The sequence below is a fragment of the Notechis scutatus genome, chromosome Z (assembly GCF_049901735.1).
Source record: "Notechis scutatus isolate UNSWTSFEM ecotype Mainland chromosome Z, rNotScu1.2, whole genome shotgun sequence".
NCBI classification, from domain to species: Eukaryota; Metazoa; Chordata; class Lepidosauria; order Squamata; family Elapidae; genus Notechis; species Notechis scutatus.
The window spans coordinates 134,354,716-134,365,731 of NC_142025.1; positions in this window are offsets into that span (position 1 = coordinate 134,354,716).

The window sequence follows — 11,016 nt, forward strand, 5'->3', positions numbered from 1 at the left end:
GGAAAATTGTATTTTCAGATTTGCAAGAGGGATGCCAACTTTGCCAGACAGGAGATATAACCAGATGAGTTAATTCTACTTTATGGTAACAGAATCTTGCAAGTCGGGTAGTGCGGATCTCCTGCAGTCTTTTTTTTTTTTTTTTCAACCTGAGAAGTTGGGGATGTTCCTTTCTGAGGTTTTTTTCTCTGGCCTTTATGCAATGTTGGGCTATGCAGTCTCTTTTATCTGATTGTTCCTTAGACAGCATATCTTCCTTCCCCACTCCCCAAGGTCATTGCCATATATCATTACATAAAGCTTGAGGACAGAAAATGTTTTGTCTCAAATTCCGGCTTCTGTGCTTCTAGACAAAATATTAGGCATTGAGATTTGAGTACAATTCCAAATCTAACCGTCTTCAGCGGCTGCTGTCGGGGTCAAGTTAGCCTCTGTTTTGAGTTGTCATTCTCATCCCTGTAGATGTGTTCAACACACACACAGCCTTCCAGGCAGCAGTGGCCTTTTGCAACCTTTTGAAGTGTGTCTCACACTGTCCTACACTGGTGTAATAAAACTACAGTCTCAAAGGGTCTTCACTCCTTTTGACTTCAAAGACCCTTTTCATGACCCTTTTGGCAATAACAGGGAAGTGACTTGCTCCTAACTCCTTAACTTCATGAGCTATCCTGCAACACCCATTTCCTGCTGGCTATTCTTCCATATAACTAACAGGACTCAAGTCTAGTAGTTGAACTCCAGATTAGAAAGGGGACCAACTAGTAGCAACAGCACTTCTAACTCCATGTTTGGGAGGTATGCAGCAATACGTCAAACTTGGGTCACGGCCTCCCACTTCACCTTACTGTGGAGAGGGTAATCCTTTAATGAAAACACATTCACAAAGAAAGCCTGAAAGTGATAAAAGCAATTGCTCTTACTATCAGAGCAACAACATCCCGTTGTATTAAAAGTGAATTGTTTGCTGTTTCACAGAGTCACTGTTGCAGTGGGAAAGTTGCGTGGCTAGTCCACATGAATTAGAAAGTCAAGCAAGGTAGCTATGTAAAGACAGTAATTAATAATATTAATTCAGCATCTGAAAAGTGTAAGCAGACTCCAAATAACTATTGTGATGGGACCTTGTCAAAAGTTGGAATATGTTGTGAAAACCCCAGTTAGAGTCTAAAGAAATTAAAACATTCATATAGTATGCATTTCTTTTAAGCAAGCGACAATTTCTGGCTACTTAAACTGTGCTAACCCATAAGTGGCACGGGGAATTGTAGGCAGAGCATGATGCGTGACTAACTGGGCCAGAGGTCTAAACATCTTAAACACAAATTTAGAAAATGCCTATTTGATTCTATTAGTCCCTCCCCCCCCTCTCTCTCATATCACACACACACACACACACACACACACATAAAGAGCAATTTTCTATCCCCCCCATCTAGGTTACCCTGAATAGTGAGTGGCACTCAATTGGGCCTAAAGTAGAGGCCCAAGCTTTGAACTCAGTCCTAGAGCCACCACACCCCAAAGGCCTCCTTTCAGCATTCCCCAAGTCCTCCAAATTTTGGGGAATAGTACAATTGCCCCAATAACTCAGCACTCCCCAGGATCTTTCTTTTGACAGTCCCCCTATCCAAGGCTGCTCCAGATTGCCCAAGGCCTTTATTCTTGAAGTGGCTTTGGAGAATGCTCCTCCACGGCCTCTGAAATCTATGCAAAGCACACCCCATTCTTGTCCAATTTTCAAAGACTGGAGGCACTGAAAAAGCCACTGCCTTCTTGCCTGACTTTAGGGTCTGCAGGCTGCTCAAGACCTCCCGTTCTCACATAGCCGCCGCAGCCTCGAAAATCACGTGAGGAGGGGGCACACTTTCAAGAATAATTGTTGACGGATATTGGTTAACATTGGCACATCATCAAAAATATAACCACACACGTATCATAGGTTTGACATCACTGGCTTAGCATGTGGCTAAAAGGAGCTATAGAACTGATGGTTTATGCTTCCTCTTGTTTATCATTTTTTTAAAAACAAAACAAAATAAAATTCTGACCCAAACTGTAAATAATTCTCTGGAGAAAGATACAAATCCATTTTTGAAAAAAGGGAGAGGAAGCAAAATGGGAACTGACTAGCAAACCACAAAGCATGTAAACTTGATTCATCTATAAAATGATTCGGAATACATCGAATCTTTAATAAGCCATGTTCAAAACAAGCCATGACTTCTTAACAGTATTTGTGTATGTGTGTGTGAGAGAGAAACAGAGAGATGAGTCAAAATCAATCAACCTTCCCTTGCTATTTATTGTAGTGCAAGATAAATCATCCATAATCACTGTCAACACAGTTAAATAAGATACATGGTATGAATGCCACCTGAAACCAAGACCAAACCAACTTCAAGCCCAATATGGCTAACATTCTACTATATTAAATGGTGATGGCTCATTTTCATGGTCCAAATGAGTTTGGAAAAGGAAAAGACTACCTGTGGATTTCTATAAAGGGGTTTAATATGGCCTTTGGCTGACTTACAAGAAAAGCCCTCAACTGGAAAAGGCCAAAGGACAGAAGGAAACTTTCCTACTGTGGAAAAAAGCTACAACAAAGTTTTTGCAGCTCATTTTATTTGTAAGTTCATATTTATGTTCAGTCTCTGCCCCCCCCCCCTCCCAATCCCTTGATTTTTCTCTACAAAGAGTTTTAACATTTGCTGGAAAAAAATATTTAATCTACAGCATGGCTGCCACCTTGTGACTAAAGTCACAATTACAATTCTAGGTCTCTTGTTTATTGTACATTTGATACAATAGAATAACAGAGTTGGAAAAGACATTGGAGGTCTTCTAGTCCAACCCCCTGCTTAGGCAGGAAACGAGGGAGGGGATAAATGATAAAAGAGGGAAAGGAACAATACCACTCCAACAAAATCTTTTCCATTCTTTAGAGACATGGAACATACAAAAATTGTAGTTCAACCCCATTTTACTATTATTACTATTATTATTATTATCATTAATCGCACAGTCAGCCAGATGTTCAGATAGGGTTTGGCATTTTTGTCTACCTATCGAGTCCTATCCATTTGCCCGGGATAGGCAAATCTGGATGTTTGACGGTGTTATAGATATCATAGCTGGATGGAAGCTGTTTCAAGTAAAGCTGCCTTCTGCAATTGACTGATGGCAAATTTGTCAATGTCTGTGGTGTTCAAGTGGTGCTCCCGTTATTTTGGGATAGCACCCAAGATGCCTATTACTATATCCAGACTTTTATTGTCTTTCTTACCAACAATTGTTAAGCATTGTTGCTATTTGTGGTGCTGTTGTTTGTAATCAGTCTGTGTGATCTGTGATCTTCTTGCAGCAACTGAGTTTGGTCCCTCAGGTGGTCCAATAGACAGGTGACATTGTCTATTGCTTTCTTGTCAATTCTTTTTTTTTTTTTTTTTTGGAAAACGATTTTATTGGTTTTTAAAGACAAACAAAACAAACAAAACATAAAAACATCCAGCTTTCTTTCATAAATATACAAACAGTGTGTCGGTTGGTTTACCAATTTTTTGTGCATCCATTTCGTAGCCTCAATTACAGTTACATTACATAATAACTCATATTATCAATCAGAAATTAAATACCCTAGTATCACTATTAAACAATCATTTGACTATAATTTTATTCATACATACTTTGCGAGATAACTATAATTTACTTAGTTTATTTTATAACAAATCATATAATCATACCAAATCTATCCTAAAAACATTTTATAAATATGATATATATAAAAAAGAAATATATCTTTATATATTCATTATTTCCTAGAATTCTAGATATTCAATTATTGTATTTTATTATCTAACCATTGGTAGAAAAGGTCCCAAATTTTATAAAATTGCTTATCCTCTTGTTCTCTAATTTCAAATGTCAATCTACCGTGTTTCTCACATAATAAGGCCGGGCCTTATTTTTTTTTTTGACCCCCGAAAAACCGGCTAGGCCATCTTTTCGGGGGTGACTTAATTTCCCCCCTCCTTGCATCCTCGGGTGGGCGGGCGGCAACAGCTTGGATGTTCGGGAGCCCTTCCGCCACCGTTAATTTCCCTTCTCCCTTGCTACCATAGCATTACAGCAACGCCACGGCGTTTGGCGCAGCCACGTGCAGCCAGTCAGGGCTCCTCCCTGCAACCGGAGCCCTGAGGAGACCTGGCTTCAGGCGCTCCTGTGGCCGCCTTCCCTTTGCCTTCGATGGTAAAGTGAATTATTTTAAAAACCTCCGCTCATCCTATCAGGGCTGTGCGAGCTGAGCAGAGCCGGGAAAGCAAGCCGCGGGTGTTTCCTGGTTCTGCCCAGCCCGTGCGGCTCTGCCGCCCTGGCGGGATGAGCGGAGGTTTTAAAATAATTCACTTTACCTCGAAGGCAAAGGAAGGCGGCCACAGGAGCACCTGGCCAAGTATACCAACAACAAAAGCAAATCCTCAAGGTGGGCTGGAGGGGGTGGCTACGTGCCCTCCGGGCTGCTTCAATGCAAGGTCCTGACTTGCAGCATCCTGCCGTTGCCGCGCGTCCTTTTCGCCGCCGCCTCCCTCTCCAACTGCGAAACTCGTGTGCTTCGCCAAACGCTCTGAGCGAGGCGAGCTCTTTCATACATACATAGAGAGGGAAAGACGCCGGCGTGCTCCGAGAGGCTGGCTCTTTTCTCTAGCCGAGGCTGACATCTGACTGTATCTCTATCCCGCTCCTTTATCCTCACGATGGGGTCGGCAGTGACGCTCTCTGGTGCGGCCACCTCAGCTTGCCAGCCTTGCCCGCTATGAGACGATACTGTGACAGCCGCTGCTGACGCACTCCCTTCTCTTTCTCGCCTCTCCTCCCTTCGCTGGCAGGGGTGTGCGCGCCTGCTGCCACTGCCGCCGCTCCTGAGGCCATCTGGGGCGGGCAGGTGGGAAAGCAAGCAAGGTGGCTGCGCTGTCTTCTTTTTCCCTCAGCGAAGCGCCGCCGCTGCCGCCGCCACCGCCACCGCCACCTGCTATGGGCGAGGAGGCAGCGGAGGCACCCGAAATGTCACCAAGGCAACGAGTGCCTCCCCGCCGGGCCCTCCGCTCATCCCGCCAGGGCCGTGGTAGAGCTGTGCGCGCTGGGCAGAACCAGGAAACACCCGCGGCTTGCCTGCCATGGCCCTGGAGGCACTTCCTGTCAGCCTCGGCTAGAGAAAAGAGCCAGCCTCTCGGAGCACGCGGCGTCTTTCCCTCTCTATGTATGTATGAAAGAGCTCGCCTCGCTCGGAGCGTTTGGCGAAGCACACGAGTTTCGCAGTCGGAGAGGGAGGCGGTGGCAAAAAGGACACCAAGGGCACCCCCAGACCCCTTGCTGGATCCCCCGTCTTCAGCTGCCTCTACAGGGCAGCTATATCCCCCAGATCCAAATGGATCGGGGGAACCTTGGCGGCGAACGCAGGAGGGATCGCGCGGTTGCAAATTCCTGCCGCCGCCCGCAGGCTAGCAAACTGGAAGTCCAGCCAGTATTTCTATCATTATCGCAGCTAGATTTTGTCCTTTTTCTTCTTCTATATTTTGAAATCTGAGATAAAATTCTGATCTATCCATCTCCCACTTCAGCATCCCACTTTTATCTTGTTCAACCATTGTTAATCTACTGTCAATGTTGCCAATTTTCTTGTCTCTTTGTTTATCTTCTTCTTCAATTTTTTGGAATCTCTCGTCATATTTCGCCATCATTTGTTGGATATTCTCAATTTTTTCATCGGTCTTCCCTGTTCTTTGTTCAATGTTCTCTGTTCTTTGTTCAATGTTCTCTATTCTCTTTTCAATAGTGTCTGATTTTGTTTTAAGGTCTTGGATTCCTTGCATAATCATCTGTAGAGTCACTTTTTCTTGCTCTTTATCTTGCTTTAACATCATCTGAATTAAACGTTGTCCTCCAGATGGTGGGGAGGCGGAAGTAGAAGTTGAGGCGCCAGAAGGTATGAGTTTCCTACTCATTTTGAACGATTCAAAATCTTCTAATTCTTTTAAGCCTTAATCCAATAGGTGCAGTAGCCAATTATAATCCAAGGTGGGAAATAAAAGTGGTAGAGAGTAAAAGCCCAATAGTAGTAAAAAAAGGAAAGAAAAATTCTTCAGGTTCTTCTGAACCTTAATCCAATTATGAAATAGTCAATTGTGGTCCAAGAAAAAAGGTAAAAATAATAAGAGGAAAAAAGCCCAATAATAATAATAATAAAAAAGAGATGAGAGAAAAATTTCTTCAGGTTCTTCACACCTTAATCCAATTAAGGAATCTCAAAAAAATAAAAAATAAAAAACATAAGTATAAACCAAAAGTATGGATGGAAAAAGCAAAAATCCCAATGAAAAAAGAAAGAGGAAAAATTTCGAGGCTTTCCCTTTAAAATAAAAAGCAGAAGTAGGAATATTACAAAAATAAGGATTATTTTTTTTTAAAAAAGGAGTAGAATAGAGCTGGTAAGGAGGGGTAGCACAACTAAAATTTAAAAAGAACACACTGCACTTTGTTTAATTATCCAAGGCTCTTGTTATAATTTTCTTCTCCACAAGCTTCAAAGCCAAGCTTCAACTGTTGATAGAAATCCAGAAGAACACCTGTAATAACACTTTCCCGTGCTCTTCCCTCTATCTTATCAAGTTGCAGTGTCCTTGAGAGGGAGTCTTTCACAGTTCTCTCAACTTCAACTAAAATATTTTCAAGCCTCTAGTTGGCAGTGTTACAAAGTTTCTTTGTTCTTGCTTTCCCTCTCCTTTCCCAGGCAAAATGTAATAAAAGTTAAAAAGGAAAGAGTGTGTATATATATATATATATATATTAAAGAAAAGGAAAAATAACTAAAGGGAGCCTCTAATCTAAAAAGTTGAAAAATCACTTTCTTGTCAATTCTGACTTTGTATGGATTTGTTCTTGTGACCTGAAAGGCCCTCTAACCGTTTCTTCAACTTTCCTGCTCTTAGCCATTGCCAAGTCTTGTTATCTGCCTTGCCTATTAGGGGTTTCTTTGTACCATGCATTAATATTTTGCCATTTTAAAAAATTATTCTTAATGTAGTCTCTCTTATAAGCTAATTTCACAGAATAACAGAGTTGGGAGGGATCTTGGAGGCCATCTAGTCCAACCCCCTGCTTGAGCAGGAGAGTCTATTCCAAATATTAGCCTCTACCCAGGGTCAAAACTCACAGCCTTCTGATTGTGAGGCGAGAGCTCCACTTCTAGACCACCAGCCTCCATGGTGCACTAGCTTCAGTGCATCTTCTTCAGTGTCTTAGATATTTTTCCAATGCTCTTTTTTCTTCTTCATCTGTCTAATGCTCTTGCCACCTTCCACACCCACGTATCCTCCTTGCTGACAAACAAGGCCTTGATTCATTGTTGTTATCTTTTTGGTCTTCCTATCTTATTAGTTCTGCTTGAAGTCCAGTTCACTTTTCTAGCTGTGTATCTAATAACTGGAATTGTCTCGGTATTAATTGCCTTGATGGTGTTTCTTCCACTGAGTTTGGACTTTAAGATCTTCTTCACTCTCCTGTTGTATTCATACCTAACCTTCGTCTTGACTTCAGTGTACCTGATGTTCTCAACATGAAGAATGCCCAGGTATTTGTAGTGGTCTTCTTCATTCAGACTCTTTGTGTTATTTCCATTAGATTTTTTTTGGATACCTTCAGCTTTCACTATTTTTTCTGTTGTTGACAAGGTTGGCACATTTGTCCAGTCCAAATTTAATTGCAATATCTTGGCTGCATATTTAGACAGTGTTGACCAATGATTCTACCTATTTCATATTGTGTTTTTCCCCACACAGCTTCAGATCATCCATGAAAAGAAGGTGAGAGAGCCTGGCAGATGTTTTTATTGTTTCATAGTCATGGTCCAACTTGTTCAGTATTGTTGTCAGAGAAATCAATGCAATGACAAACAGCAATGATGATGAGTGTCCTCACCATTGCTGTTTGTCATTGCATTGATCCCTCTATTAACAATACTGTTGTTATTTTTGTTGGTTGCACCGTCAGATGTTTAGACTGTGTTTGGTATTCATCTAACAAGTCCTTCCTAACAACCCGGGATAGGCAGATGTTGTTGTTTAAACATTTAAACTTTCAAACCTCAGGAAAAATAACAAAAATCCAGTTTTGCCATGGCTCCACCAAAATTACAGTTCCATATTTGAGAGTTCTGGTGTTCCACCCTGAATGTTGTTCATCTACCTCCTGACCACTGAAAAGTGTTCTGCTCTTGAAATCATGTGTGTGTCAAAATGTTTTGCAACCATCATAAATATGAACCAGTTGTTAAACAACACACACACACACATTTAAGTATACAACACAGTGCATACAAAAATATTACTAGACCATTAACATTCATATTATGGATACAATATTTACTTTTTGATTCTATTCATCCTAGCTATTTGTGTTCCGACCTTCCCTTCTTTTTTGCAACCACTAATAAAACTTATTCTATGTTTCATAATAATCTGATTCCCCCTTGTTTTTCAATTCTAATGATAGCCTATCCGATTCTGCACAAGCCATTATTTTCCTCTTTCTGGTAGTATGATTTCATTCTTCCAATATTGTGCGTATACTATTCTTGCTGCTGTCAATACATTAAATATTTTATGCCTTTCCTATAACCTTCTGTCATTATTTTTAAGAGAAATAATTCTGGCTTAAATGGAATATGCTCTCCCACCATTTGCTCCACCCATATCTGTATAAATCTCCAATACTTCCTTGCATAGTTACAGGTCCACCACATGTGATAGAATGTACCTTGCATCTCCAGCATTTTGGTGATAAGTTTTTATACATTTTGGCAAGCCTTGTTGGGGGGAGGTGCCACCTGTAAAACATCTTGTCTAAGTTTTCCTTATACACCATAGCCATTGTTAACTTATTATTTGTCCAGCTATTCTGCCATTTGACCAGTTTGATGTTATATCCAGTGGTGGGATTCAAATTTTTAACAACTGGTTCTGTGGGCGTGGCTTAGGTGGTGGGCGTGGCTTGGTGGTCATGTGACTGGGTGGACATGGCTTGGTGGTCATGTTATTGGCTGGGTGTGGCCAACTCAATATCACGCACATCAAGGCACGCATCGCGTCTGGCCTCTCATGACTGTGGGGATGCTGCAACAGTCGTAAGTCTGAAAAATGGTCATGTCACTTTTTTCAGTGCCATTGTAACTTTGAATGTGCTCCACACAAACAAAGTACCAGCAAAGGAAGAAAAAAAAAAACTCCAAAGAAGTTCCAGAGATAGGAAGTCTAGTCCTGCCAAGAATGTAATAAGGGTTAATGGAGAGGCAGTTTCTGTAAGCAACACCAGAATGTTTCCTTCCTGCCTTCCTTACAGGATTAGGCCAGTAATTTCTTCTAACAACCGGTTCTCCAAACTGCTTAGAATGTTAATAACCGGTTCTAGCGAATAGGTGCGAACTCCTGGTTATATCCAATTTTTTTTGCCCATGCCACCATTGTTTCTTTAACATGCTCTTCCTCTAATTTATATTCTAATAGGTATCTATACAGCACTTTAATTAATTTGTCATCAGTCCCTATTAGAAGTTTGTGCAGGATTGTTAGATCTTTGTTAATGCCCCATGTTTTTCTGTCCTGTGCATATCTCATATTTGTAAATAGGACCACCACTCCAAATTTACCCCTTGTGCTATCAGTTCTGATCTGGTTTTCAGTTCTCTTTGCTCATTCAATATGTGACAATTTTCTCCATTTTTATCAAATTTGGATGTATTAGTCCTTCTAATGTGGAGAGCCAAATAGGGGTTTCCATATATTTTTTGTGTTTAATTTTATTCCATACTGTTAATAGTGCCTGTCTTAGTGTCAATGGAAATATTTATATGCTGTACCTTTTTCATACCACAGGAAAGCATGCCAGCCCGCTTGAATATCATGACCTTCCAACATTAGCAATCTTCTGTTCCTTAATGTGATCCATTCTTTTAGCCACGTGAGTGTTGCCACTGGTAGTATAACTCCCATTCAGGGATGCCAAAACCTCCTTTCTCTTTCTCTACTCCTAAAAATAAAATCTTATGGTATCTCTGGACAATTGAATAACTGGATAGAAGCATTCCTGTCAAACAGACAACAAATGGTCAAAATTGGGAACGCCCTATCAAATCCAGTACCTGTCAATAGTGGTGTTCCCCAAGGCAGTGTTCTAGGACCAACTCTCTTCATAATCTACATAAACGACCTTTGTGATCATATCAAGAGCAATTGCGTTCTCTTCGCTGATGATGTAAAGCTGTTCAATACCACAGACAATACTACTACCCTACAAAAAGATCTAGACTATGTATCTGAATGGTCTAACATATGGCAACTCAAATCTCAACAAATAAATGCTCTGTCTTACATATTGGTAAAAAAATCAGAAAATAAAATACAAGCTGAATAGTCAAGATCTTGTTGATGACCCAAGCTCTGTAAAGGACCTGGGAATACTCACCTCTAATGATCTAAGTGCTAGAGCTCACTGCAACTACATAGCCAAAAAGGCATTAAGAGTTGTTAACCTAATCCTACGTTGCTTTTCTCTGGTAATATCTCACTACTAACCAGAGCATACAAAACATTTGCTAGACCAATACTCGAATACAGTTCATCAGTCTGGAATCCTTATCACGTATGTGATATTAACACAATTGAGAAAGTCCAGAAGTATTTCACAAGAAGAGTTCTCCACTCTTCTACCCGTTGTAGAATACCTTATGCCACCAGACTCGAAATTCTAAAACTAGAAAACCTCGAATTACGCCGTCTTCGGTCCGACTTAAGCATGGTATATAAAATCATACATTGCAATGTCCTACCTGTCAATGAATACTTCAGCTTTAACCATAACAACACAAGAGCACACAACAGATACAAACTCAAAGTAAACCGCACCAAACTTGATTGCAGGAAATACGACTTCAGCAATAGAGTGGTCAATGTCTGGAATACTCTACCC